This window comes from Rhodnius prolixus, unplaced genomic scaffold (genome assembly GCF_049639745.1).
Source record: "Rhodnius prolixus isolate KJV_2025 unplaced genomic scaffold, Rpr scaffold_3, whole genome shotgun sequence".
NCBI lineage: Eukaryota > Metazoa > Arthropoda > Insecta > Hemiptera > Reduviidae > Rhodnius > Rhodnius prolixus.
This window is the reverse complement of record NW_027411603.1, coordinates 42,247,210-42,261,070: the sequence shown is the minus strand read 5'-3', so window position 1 is coordinate 42,261,070 and position 13,861 is coordinate 42,247,210. Positions and strand designations below refer to the sequence as shown.

At 32.1% G+C, this 13,861-nt stretch overlaps 1 protein-coding gene across 6 annotated transcripts in view; it reads left to right on the top strand.

The window, feature by feature from the left end:
• The window catches only part of LOC141452857 (FMRFamide receptor-like), a 220,171-nt gene that overhangs the window by 102,246 nt on the left and 104,064 nt on the right, over positions 1–13,861 (top strand). For 4 of the 6 annotated variants that reach the window (XR_012457660.1, XM_074125315.1, XM_074125317.1 and 1 more), the window contains one exon: positions 13,769–13,831. The exons of 1 other annotated variant lie outside the window; for it this stretch is intronic. The gene's annotated coding sequence lies outside the window, so the exon portion shown is untranslated. Of the gene's footprint in view, positions 1–11,175; positions 12,585–13,768; positions 13,832–13,861 lie in introns of those variants that run through there. One more of the 6 variants, XR_012457661.1, reaches the window with a different exon arrangement.

Genomic DNA, 13,861 nt, shown 5'->3' with positions numbered 1-13,861 from the left:
AGGGATAATACCTTGGGCTAATCCAGAACTTCCTAAACTTTTTCTAAAGTAAATATTTTAAGAAGAACCTGATAGGCCGAATAAAACAAAAAATATTAGCAAGCTTTAATCTTAAAAAATATTACTAACGAATCAAATCTTTTATTTGACTTTAATCGGGTAGTTTCTTAACAAAAATTATGGGCTGTAAAACTGTTGATCTTTGTTATTCCACGACTAAATACTTTCCAGTAATAATACTAATTATTATGATAACGTCGCAAACAAAAAGGGAATTCTAATTACTAAGGAAAAGAATAAACCGTCTGATAAGCACAGATTATTGTGTAATTGTTGCAATTGAAAACAAAGTCTTCAAATATCCAATCCAAAATACTTACACTAACATATCACTTCTGTAGGATTTTGGCCGAGAAAATTAATTAGGTGTAGCCGAAGAACCGGGTAATCATGCTTCTCACAAAAGAGTGGTTCTGCATTGTAAAGCTCCTAAAATAATAAAGCAATTAAAAGTGCATTGTTTGAAGAAGTTAGCCAATTTTAGAATTATAAATCTGATCAGAGAAAGTCGATGAGTTATTTATTTCCTATTTGGGACTTTCAAAGATAAACTATATTACGAGCTGAAAATATCAAAATCACTACACTCTATCAATTGACGCCAAGCACTTGACCTAAATTGACTAATTATGAATCATAATAACTGCCATTTCAAAAAGAATGGGGCACTGGTGTTAATACCGAAATCACCGCCGATTCAGTAAAACATAACCACTTTAGGAAAATGATCAATGAAAATCGAAATATCAGTATAGAAATTCAGAAGAATACGAGAGCAAAATTACAAACCGTTAAAAACAAATATATATCATCTTGTAATAATAATTGAATTCTAAATCATGATTAATTATGGTACCTAAAACTGAGCACTTGTAAAGAAGTTTTATATCCAACTAATCGTAACAATAAGAATATCTTTATCTTCCTAATATAAAATATATGATATATCTCTCACAACTTCACCAAAAAGCTGCAATTTCTGCATTTGATAGTTAATATTAAGGCCAATGCTGGATTGTACATCTAGGATCGATCTGATTTGAAAAATAAGAAGTAAAAACTATTGGAAAAAGCAGAAATCGTCCCTCAATTTCACTATAAAGTTGCTGTTTCTGTATTTGATAGTTAATATTAAGGCCAATGCAGGATTGTACATCTAGGGTCGATCTGATTTGAAAAATAAGAAGTAAAAACTATCGGAAAAAGCAGAAATCGTCCCTCAATTTCACTATAAAGTTGCTGTTTCTGTATTTGATAGTTAATATTAAGGCCAATGCAGGATTGTACATCTAGGATCGATCTGATTTGAAAAATAAGAAGTAAAAACTATTGGAAAAAGTAGAGATCGTCCCTCAATTTCACTATAAAGTTGCTGTTTCTGTATTTGATAGTTAATATTAAGGCCAATGCAGGATTGTACATCTAGGATCGATCTGATTTGAAAAATAAGAAGTAAAAACTATTGGAAAAAGTAGAGATCGTCCCTCAATTTCACTATAAAGTTGCTGTTTCTGTATTTGATAGTTAATATTAAGGCCAATGCTGGATTGTACATTTAGGATCGATCTGATTTGAAAAATGAGAAGTAAAAACTATAGGAAAAAGTAGAAATCGTCCCTCAATTTCACTATAAAGTTGCTGTTTCTGTATTTGATAGTTAATATTAAGGCTAATGCTGGATTGTACATCTAGAGTCGATCTGATTTGAAAAATGAGAAGTAAAAACCATTGGAAAAAGTAGGGATCGTCCTTCAACTTCATCGTTAAAGCTGCTGTTAGTGTATTCGACGGTCAATGTCAAGGACAATGCTGGATTGTACATCTAGGATCGATCTGATTTGAAAAATGAGAAGTAAAAACTATTGGAAAAAGTAGAAATCGTCCCTCAATTTCACTATAAAGTTGCTGTTTCTGTATTTGATAGTTAATATTAAGGCCAATGCTGGATTGTACATTTAGGATCGATCTGATTTGAAAAATGAGAAGTAAAAACTATAGGAAAAAGTAGAAATCGTCCCTCAATTTCACTATAAAGTTGCTGTTTCTGTATTTGATAGTTAATATTAAGGCTAATGCTGGATTGTACATCTAGAGTCGATCTGATTTGAAAAATGAGAAGTAAAAACCATTGGAAAAAGTAGGGATCGTCCTTCAATTTCACTATAAAGTTGCTGTTTCTGTATTTGATAGTTAATATTAAGGCTAATGCTGGATTGTACATCTAGGGTCGATCTGATTTGAAAAATGAGAAGTAAAAACCATTGGAAAAAGTAGGGATCGTCCTTCAACTTCATCGTTAAAGCTGCTGTTAGTGTATTCGACGGTTAATGTCAAGGACAATGCTGGATTGTACATCTAGGATCGATCTGATTTGAAAAAGGAGAAGTAAAAACTATAGGAAAAAGTAGAAATCGTCCCTCAATTTCACTATAAAGTTGCTGTTTCTGTATTTGATAGTTAATATTAAGGCTAATGCTGGATTGTACATCTAGGGTCGATCTGATTTGAAAAATGAGAAGTAAAAACCATTGGAAAAAGTAGAGATCGTCCTTCAACTTCATTGTTAAAGCTGCTGTTAGTGTATTCGACGGTTAATGTCAAGGACAATGCTGGATTGTACTTCTAGGATCGATCTGATTTGAAAAATGAGAAGTAAAAACTATTGGAAAAAGTAGAAATCGTCCCTCAATTTCACTATAAAGTTGCTGTTTCTGTATTTGATAGTTAATATTAAGGCTAATGCTGGATTGTACATCTAGGGTCGATCTGATTTGAAAAATGAGAAGTAAAAACCATTGGAAAAAGTAGAGATCGTCCTTCAACTTCATTGTTAAAGCTGCTGTTAGTGTATTCGACGGTTAATGTCAAGGACAATGCTGGATTGTACTTCTAGGATCGATCTGATTTGAAAAATGAGAAGTAAAAACTATTGGAAAAAGTAGAAATCGTCCCTCAATTTCACTATAAAGTTGCTGTTTTTGTATTTGATAGTTAATATTAAGGCTAATGCTGGATTGTACATCTAGGGTCGATCTGATTTGAAAAATGAGGAGTTAGAACCATCGGAAAAAGTAGAAATCGTCCTTCAACTTCATCGTTAAAGCTGCGGTTTCTGTATTCGATAGTTATTGTTAAGTCCAATGCCAGATTTTAAATGTTTGGTTAACATAATTTAAAAGACAGGATGCAATAACAATTAGAAAATGTAGTAAACGTAAATGCAGAAAATGGGAGTTTTTAAAAGATTTTCTTATCACGTTCTCTCTTTGAGCAGGATGCCCCTAGGGGAGACCTCTATGTAGGGGGATCCCTATGTAGGGGAGAGACCTATTCCGTTTATTCCTAATTTTATCGAATTCATATAGTTTCAGAGATATTAGTAATAATTATTATGAGCCGACCTCATTTTTATGGGGCTAACTCCTTTCCTACAGCACGTATTACGTTGAAATTCCTCAGATGTTCATCTTCATCATATTCTGAATCAAATTACACCTCATTCAAGTGTTCACTCGTTTAGGCGCTAAGTAATTTACCAAAAAGGTAGCAGCTCAAAGAAAAGCAAGAACAATTTCTTAAAACTTTGATTAGGCCCATTTTCGGCAACGTTTTTCCTGCTGGTCAGTTTTAATAACCGTTTTGAGGTATGCTAAATCGGAAAGAATGATTGATTATTGCTTGAAATGAATGATTGTTATTGTTTTTGTTATCACCATAACCCATAAAATCTTTCAATAAAGTAAAATCGCAGTTAGTACAAATTCAGTATATCTACTCCTCCCGCTAGCGGACATGGCAATATGGTGTAAGGAGCGATGGGATTAGCTCAGTGATTATCAGAGATCCCAGGATCGAATCTAGCTGCTGGCCTTAAGACTTTCTCTTCCTAGGAGATTCTTACAGCTTAATGTCCGGTGAAGAGCAAATTGCGATAAGAGTATATCGTGTGATGGTTGCCATTTTGAATTTTTCAAGTTAAAAATTTAATTTTTAATGTATATTGACATTTATAATTATTTTTATATTTTTTTAAGCCATTTCAAAAGTTTATATAGTGGTAATATAAATGCCCAATAAATATATTTGTGGTTTAGTATTGAAAACTGCGGTTAGCTGCGTTTAATATTCGTATATTGAAATTCCAATAAGGCGCTTGTAAATGGGAAGAAGTTTGCAGTTAAACTAACAATAAGACAATCTTGCAGTCTGCTTTGAAAACCGCATGTAAACAAAGTGAACATATATCTTTGAAGGAGATCCTTTTACTACAAGGAACGATAAATTATCCCCCTCTTTGCCACTACTAGTGGATACTGGATGTTGGTAAAAGTTGTTAGGAAACCCTGAATATTTTCTCCAGATACTGTGAAGAATACTTTTCAAATGAATGTTATTACTTTTAACAATTTTTATTTAATGGCGCTAACGGCCAAGAAGTTCCCTCCTCCAAAAAAATATATGAAAATTTATTTTTTAAATCATCTGGTGGCTAAATCCTAACACGATTTTTTTACAGCATTTTTCAAGGTTACTTCACAACTAAGAATTTGTCTAAATGTCCACTTGAATGTTGTTAAATGTCCACTTAACTATTTTGAATTTCCTGCGAAGAGAGAATCTAAAGGCCAGCAGCTAAATCTTGGCTAAGGATCTCCGCATGAGAATCCAGTGCGCTAACTCTTTCCCTTATTAAACAACTTAATGTTTTATTAGCTACAGGAGCCTGCCAACACAGCCATCTCAAATCTTCTCCAAAAGAGAATTGTAGCTTTATAGCGTTATGTACAGATAAATATTGATAGTCACATATATACATATTTTTTCTTTAATTTATTTGCTACTTACAAGATACAAAAAAAATATAATAAGTGAATGTGGTGATATAGTTTTGTTAGCTAGATTATCTGGAGGAGAGAAGCTGCCACTATCAACACACTCTGGTTATTGCAAACCATCAAATTTCTATTTAGCATCAACGTTTATCTAAAAATTTAAACTATAAGTTTAATTACTATAATTGTTTAACATTTTAGCCCAAAAGTTCAAAAATAATACTAATATTATCTACGAGTAAATAATAAGAAATTCCTTCTAACTAAAAACCACAAACGATTTTAATAATAATGTAAATGTCAAAGTAAAATATAAATTTGTCAATAAATGATTAAAATGCTCATTTACAGAATAAATGTCAAAATACTTTTTACAAGGAAAGGCAATAAAAACTTTCAAATGGTGAAGAAATAATCTGGAGAACTGAGTAAAAAAGTTGCCCAGGCAATCAATCAAATAACCTTTGATGAGAATATAAACTGCTTTCTTCAGATGATTGACAGAGTAATTTGAAGTATAATATTGAACTAACCACACATTTTCTGGTGCGTTGGATAACCAGTTCTGAAGGAACAATAACCAATGTATATATACATATATGAGGTTTTTTGAAGGTTTAAAAATTGTTTAATAAAATAGGTTTTAGAATCACTTTTATGGCCTACCCACTTCTTCAAGGCCCATGTTTTGAACGATTTGAAAAAGTAGAAATCGTCCCTCAATTTCACCATAAAGTTGCTGTTTCTGTACTTCATAGCTATTGTTATGGCTTTATACATCTAGGGTCGATCTAGATTGAAAAGCAAGAAGTAAAAACCATGGAAAAATGTATCAAACCGCTCCTAATTTCACTAGAAAGATGGTGTTGTTTTATCTAATAGTGAATATTAAGGCCAATACTAGATTGTACATCTAGGGTCGATCTAGATTGAAAAGCAATAAGTAAAAACCATGGAAAAATTCAGCAAACTGCACCTAACTTTTCTAGAAAGATAGTGTTGTTTTATCTAATAGTTAATATTACGGCCAATACTAGATTGTACATCTAGGTTTTTTGGAGACACACTTTGAAAGGTGGTTTTGCCAAAACTTGGTCCGAACCATTAGTTAAAAAGTCGTATAGTGAAAGTTAATTTATTGTATTTTTAATCAGTGAATACCTAAGGAACTTCCAGCTATTTATAAAGCAAATAGTAATTCATTTAATCAACAGCACTTTAACTGTACTTGTAGCGTTTGAATTACAAAAATAACGGTCCATTTAAATCGAAAATGTAATCCACCCACAGTCTATTTCAATGGTAATTTAATGATCTGTTTGATTGAAAAGAGCCAATTATTGGAAATAGCTCCATTTTGTTTAGTGCAAATAATTACAGCTGTATTTGTAGGTTTCAATCTAAGACTGAAAAATAACGGAATGGCCAAACAAATTTGCTGGGCCAATAAAGATAATTCCTCTAGCGCCAAATATATCCATTTCCTCGTCTAACAAAACAATAAACAGAAGTTCAATATATAATTTTTCCGAGCTGTTTTTTATTTTTCACTCAAATACAAATAATAATTTGTTTCTTCTTTTTTAGCGGCCCTCTTTATAAAAGTGTCTATATAAAGTTTCATATATAACAATTGCTTAATTCCAATCTAAAAGAATACATTTTTTACCATTTAGACCTTTTTTATCTTTCAACATTTAAGAAATCAGCGTTTTCTATGATAAATTTGAATAGTATCATCGCTTTTAAGTCCCAACCTCAGTGCCAGGTAATTGCAGCTCTTCTCTGCCACAGTGAAGATCATGCAATCATGATTATGACCACAATGGACATCTCCATAGTTTTCATCATCCTCCACGTGCTGTACCCATCATTATCATTTCTTTAAGGAGCTTCGACGACTAAGGTCATTGGCGTTCGGAATAATTTTCAGTGCACCGCGGAAAGTGCAGTTTTGCATTAACAAAACTGACCTTCATCAGACAATAAGCTGAAAGAAGCTCCTAGGTACAAAACAAAAATCCAACAGCGGATTTGAATCCATAATCTCTGCATGGAAATGGGCAGAACGCTTAGCAGTGAGTTAATCTTTTCCCTAATTGTTCTTATTATTATTTTTGTAAGAGAGTAATTGGTTTGAGAGAAGTTCTAGAGGAGAATGACGTCAAACGTTCCCTAGAGTGCCTTATTAATTAAGTTGTTCCTCCACCGCTTACATAACCATTAAAGTAAGAAATAAAAAAAGGGTAGTAAAAGATTGAATAAACTTTGTCAATGGAAAATTTATTTAAAGCCAGCTTTCAGTCTTTAGAAAAGTTAGCCGCTTTTCATATTTGATTTTCCAGAAGTATTGACTCCTTATTACGAATGGCTACCCGTCAAAATGAAATGAAATTTGAATTTATATTAAAACTCTTAAACGTCGGATCGACACTTCAATAGTTGGCTATATATGTATATAGTGTGAACCATACTAAGTACAGCACGCTATGAAAGATCTGAAATTCATGAGAATATCATATGACACCATTCATCCAATGATATAGACGTCCCGAAGGAGCTTTGCAAGAGCAAGTGAATAAGCTGTGACGTTGCAAATCCAACGAGTAACTAATTTTAAGTCACATTAACGTTTGGCCAAATAAAGCATAATGTACTTAATGCAAACTTTCTTGGACCATATAACTTCACAATATGCCAAATCAAGTTTTCTAATAGAACTTTATAACAAGACTTTAAAAGTTACTCATAAATAACATATATGCACGTTATATTAAGTTGTATAAATTTAATAAAACGTTGGGAATTAAAATAAAATTAATTAGATACTATCACGAAACATTTGCTTTATAAACTAAGTCTAATTACACTAATTTATTTTTTCTAAACTTACAAACTTTAGTGACTTAAATCATATAGCACATACTCGTATAAAGGTATTTTTTAAATTCAGGCTAAAAAGTTGAATGGAACTGGTTCGCACAGCCTTCTGAATGGTTGAGTATCATTGAGGAGTCAAATATTATTCACTCTATTAGTGTGGAGTTTATTGCAGAGAATATCCCTGATTTACTTGAGAAGTAGACTAATCATATGAACTCACTAGATGTTGAGAGAGCTATTCATTCCGGTTATAATCACATGTATAGAGAGATAAGTTTGTTAGGAATCCTAGAGGAATACATGTGCTATAGACAAACTGAGGGTGGTTAGTCAATTGAAAATTTCTAGTGACAGGTTTTTAAGAATAAATAATAGAAATGGATACCATTCCATTGAGACAAGCTCTGCTGGTACCCTCAGTAATTTAAATTGTAAAGAAAGCCTGGAGCACATCTTCCTGATCTGTCCAATATATTCACCATTTAGAAAGCATCACCTATCTAAACATATACTCAATGTAGATAATTACATCAATTTTACTGCTATTCTCTCAATCTGCTCAATCAAACAGTTAAACAGTATTTACTATTATATTATAGAAATACTGAATTTAAGATCCTTCGTAGTGAATGAATAATAGTAATAATAATGATTAAGAATTCATGGACAATCTTTTATCCTACTAATTAAACCTTAATTACTTTCACTTAAATTACTCCTTACCTTGATGGCCAAATCACGGAAGTATGAAAAAGTAATTTTTAGGTTTAACAAAAACACACTTACCTAAAAGATCTAAAATTTCAGCAGCTTTTAAAAGCATTTATTTTTTAACATTCTTGAAATTCCAACTAAAGTTTCAATAATGTGTTAGACATATTAAGTTTCTTTTTGGTGGTTTCTCAATTTTTATGTTTTTCCTCGCCCTCGACACAATATGTCCAGTGAGTTTCCTCTTGTGCCTTAGAAAACCTACTCAGGCAGAACCCTTGCAATACTTTCTTAGTGTGCAGTGACCCACGTAGGAGGTGTGCTATTATCTCAAGTGGGCGCACAGCGTGGTCAGAGAAATTCCTTAGTAAGTGGAAAACTTTGTCACCCACTTTTCCTCTTCAAAGAGATCCTACTGTAAAGTTAATTCTTTTCTTTTGAGTTGATCTCACTATTTGGTTAGATAAAGCTGGGTGCTTTGAAGTGGTATCACAACTTGGGATGAAATTAGTTGCTATGCGGTAAGCGATATAAAAGCTAAAGTTTAAAAAGACAAAAATCAACCATATCTGACCTTAATTAAAAAAAAAAAACAACTCAGAATGGTTGATTAACATTGTCGAAGCCACGACCAAGAATCCACTAACAAGATTTACTACCTCACTGTTACTGCCACTGGTGAAAAATTAAGTAAAGAATAATTCAAGAATGCAAACACCTTTGCTTTTCTGGCTAGCTTTTCATTTTTTAAACGTAATACGCTAGAAATATTTAAATTTATGCATGTATACATATTTATGAATTAGTAAAATTTAACTCTACATATTTAAGCAAACAGAACTTATTTGCTTTTAGTTTTACTTTTCTAATTGCTATTTGAAATTATGACAGAGGAACATTTTCTGAGATTTCACATTCCAAGATACACAATATTTGATTATCATATATTATTTGAAACGGAAAATGTAATGTTTAGAAATTATAGTTGAACTCTGGAAATGAATGCATGATTATTTTACGGGTTTTATGGATTGAGTTAAGGGCTTTCTATGGGTTTTATGGAAATCCACAATAAGAGCACTATTTTCTCTCTATTTAATTAGCTTTTCGAAACTTTCTTAAGGTTGTTTTTATGATTATGAGATCCTCGACTACTGAATCGCCAGTGGCCCCGCGACTTCCTTACTGTCTGAAGAACTAAACGCCATTACTCTCCTATCTCTCCTCTCTCCTCTTCACATTCCCCTATCTCATATAGAGAGTGCTACCGCTGGGTAGCTTCTCTCCTCCTGCTCTTCCCGCACCAGTTCATCTTTATCTCCTATTTACTTATTGTATATATTTATACAGATTGTAAATTACAAAATAAATTTAAAAAAAAGAAAAAAAAAGTTTGCTTTTGTCTAGGATGTTACGGTAAAGCTTGAAAACATTAGTTTTTCTTCTTCGAAGAGAAGCCCTTTCAGTGATACTTTGCCGATAGGTATTGTACTACTAAAGTGGCTGTAAGTACCCGTAAAACTTAAGGAATTGCTGTTTCTCTACTTTGGAAACTTACATGAAGTAGGTATATTAATTTATAATATAGATAAGATGCATAGGATAAGTGTAAGATAAGTGCAAATTAGCTTTTTCCACGAAATAAAAGTTGGATAAAAAGATCAACCAAAAGAATAGCTTCACCGGACGCTTTGCATTTGAAAGGCTCTCGTTACAGAGAACAATAGCAGTCTTCTTTACTAACAGGCAAAAAAATGTTTCTGTGATCGTGAAGAAATACACTCTTTGCCATATGGTTACTGGTTTGGAAATGGACCTTTTTTTCAACCGATTGTAGTCCCATAATTAACGGGGAAGTAATCATTTCCGGCAAGTAAATTACTATCATTTGTAAAATTGTCTTACTCAAGTTATGTTTTAAATCTATCTTTTTAGTTTAATTGGGTACATTTAAATCTAATCTAAGTTAACATATTCACACAGGATGGATTTTAATGTTACCACAACAATCACAGAACAAATCTAAGTGCCTTCAGATACGAGTATTGTCGCACCATAATTAAAAGATAAAAAGTAATTTCTATTAATGTTATAATGTTAACAAACTGTAATTTCAAAGTGTATTTCATAAATTATTAATTTTAAGAATAATTTGGTAATAAAATCTTTTTGAACTTGAATAAAATTTTGTGATTTTTTGTTTCATTTTAAATTGGAGATACTTCAATTTATTTATCATTGTTAATATTGCTTGGCTTCAGCTTTGTATTTGAAATAATCATTATTATTACCGTACGGACAATATTGTGTGCAATTGTTGCTAAAGATTTGTCCACTCTTGCGGTTACGTAAATTCCCTTTCGCCCATTTCACTAAATTCCCCACTCAAAAGAACTATGTTTGTCACCTTGATGACTATTACAATGGTTGACAAATTAATTGGATCTTATTGAAGTCTCCGTCTAGTAATCTTGAATTATATCAGAAACAGTTTGCTCTAGGCGGTGTCTAAACACTAAACCTGCACGTCCTTTATGTATTTTAGTTGTATTTATTGGATAAATTGAAAACTGGGGCCAGTAGTAATTCTAGAAATTACAGCAAACTGTTTAATTTATCTGTTATAAAGTTATTGTTTTCCGTTAGCATTAAATAGGAAATTCCATTTATTGTAATGCCAAATTTTATCGGAATTAACAAAATTAGGCATTGATATATTTTTCAAATTTCAATTGAAATATGTCATATCACTTCTCTCTAGATTCTACGGTTGCCGGCCGAAGTTAGCCAAATCTCTAGATCCCTGTCTATCATACTACCTTTGGGACTGTGTCAGAGGAGACTTGTCAGTGGATCAAAGTATTTGTAGATTGCAGTGGTGGAATTCTTTGGTGATTGGTGGTTTTGATTGAATCTTTCGGCACAATGTCATACGCCCAGTTGCGACGAAGGTGATGTTTTGAGACTTATTGTCCCATTACATTAAGCTCCTGAAACCGGTAAAGAAAACTCTGTACCAGTGTTTGACTTTAATAAAGAGAGGGCAACAGAGGTAGAGAAATAAGATAATCGGGAAACTGATAAAAGCCACAAAGATGCTGCAAAGTAGCCGATTTTTTTTTTAACCACTGTGCTATGGTGGAAAGGAGTGTTTGCAGCTTATTGAGCCCTTAGTTCAAGATCATGATTGGTTTATTCTAAAATGGTATTTTTAATATTATTATTTTTAAAAGAGAGAAATGTTTGTTTAGGGTGAGTTAGTATATTTGAAGAGTAAATATAGTAAAGAATAGAAGTTAGAATGCTGCCCTATGGAACTCAATTTTTGATGTGCTTCAGGTCGCTTATAAAATAATCACAAGCGTCCACAGGTGGAAGTGTGTCAAACTCGATCAGAGACATCCAGCAAAGTCCCCAAGAAGCTCTCATTTTTCTCAAGAGTAGATGCCGTGATGTCCACCATCATATCAAGGACGTTTAAATTCAAATTGATGATTAGGATAACTTTAGAGCCGTGGAGAATTGGAAGGATACGTTTAAGTAATTTTTCATATAATTAGAAATCTTATAGTCTTAACAGTATAAGTGAAGATGTTGATGTCATTTACTGTCTTTGGGACAGGATGAACTTCCACAGAATATGAACAAAGGTGTCCGGATGTAAGCAACGCCTCATCTTTTATTTTTCAACAATATGAATTTGAATTACATATTATTTTTCCCTTTAATAAAAAGTTTAAAAGAAAAATTCATAAGTTAAATCCTTGTTAAAATCGCTGAGTTTTTCCTTGCAAGGATTTTTTAATAATTTAAATATCTGTTGCCCTAGAAAGTATTGCTAACAGCTGGACATTAAAAAGTGCTTTTATTAAGAAAAATATGTCATTAAATTTAAAATCAATAATGTAATTTATACAATCAAACTCAAAGATCATTGTTTAATGTGTAATCAGAACGAGCCAGAAACATTAATTCACCTGTTTATTAGTTGCCCAGTCTATGAAAGTTTTAGAATCCCACTCCGTATAAACGAATATAACAATGCAAATAAAGAATGTAAATTTGCAAATTAATTAATAATTTTGAAGAGAAAAATATGTACGCAATTTTTAATTATTTAAAAAAAGTTTTAAAACTAAGATCTTACACTTTACAAAGTTTATAAAGTGAACATGAACTTGAACTCCTTTGTAACAGATACATTCTGTCTCTATACAAATAAAGTTTGATTTGAAAAAGAAAAATAAATAAATAATATTTTCATCTTAAAAAAAAAAGACAAAGGATTACATGCGCCCCAGGTAATAACAAGTTCAGGGAATTCTTAACTGGATGGAGTTAAAAAGATATTTGGATTTCTTTCAGAAGTAACTTATATTATCATTTTCAAAGTTGATTTTAAAAAAATAAAGTGAGAAGTATAAAAAAATATTTCAAAGCGACAATCCCATTAAACTTCAACAGCTCTGGGCATCCTTTTCATTAAAGACGAATATGAGTCTTCTCTTCATCGAATGGTGTGCTAAAGGGCAACATTCTTTTTTAGGGGGCCCTTCAGGTGCTAGTAATTTAGTTTTAGCAAAAAGAACTTCCAGATGTCATGATTTATCCAACCTTATTGTCGCCCCCACTCAATGGTACCTAATACAAATATCAAATTTTAACTCTGCGATTTTCCGTCTTTGGTTAGAGATGATTTACATAGGTAAACCTAATTTTGTTATATTTAGGAGCAGGCGCCACTGTTGCGGAGGGGCTAGAGGCAACTTCCAATAATTAGGAAAAGTTGGACGTAAAGCTCGCTTGAATAAATAGGTTTTACTTCTTTTTTATTCCCGTTTCCTAAGATAATTCAAAATAGAAAATCTCGGCTCTCGCAGTCCTTAGTGGCATTAAGGAGGGAGCAAGTAAAAACCAATTTGAAGTCAATTATGCAATTGCTTTTTTATACTTGAACAAAGAACAGTTTTAATTTTGCAAGTAGGTTCTATTCTTGCACTTATCTACACAATACAATGTATATTTAACTCTTGTGAATAAACTCAATATAAATCTACCCTTATATTTATCTATTCAATAAGTATGTACTTAGTTTTGAGTACTTAGCTTTTTTATACTTGAACAAAGAACAGTTTTAATTTTGCAAGTAGGTTCTATTCTTGCACTTATCTACACAATACAATGTATATTTAACTCTTGTGTATAAACTCAATATAAATCTACCCTTATATTTATCTATTCAATAAGTATGTACTTAGTTTTGAGTTAGAGTTTTGTTGCAGGTTGCAGTTAAGTAGCAAGCGAGAAATTTAGACTTCCCGATTACAACGACTTGCATCTTCAGGGTAAGTTGTGTAAACCTTTTTAATTAATGC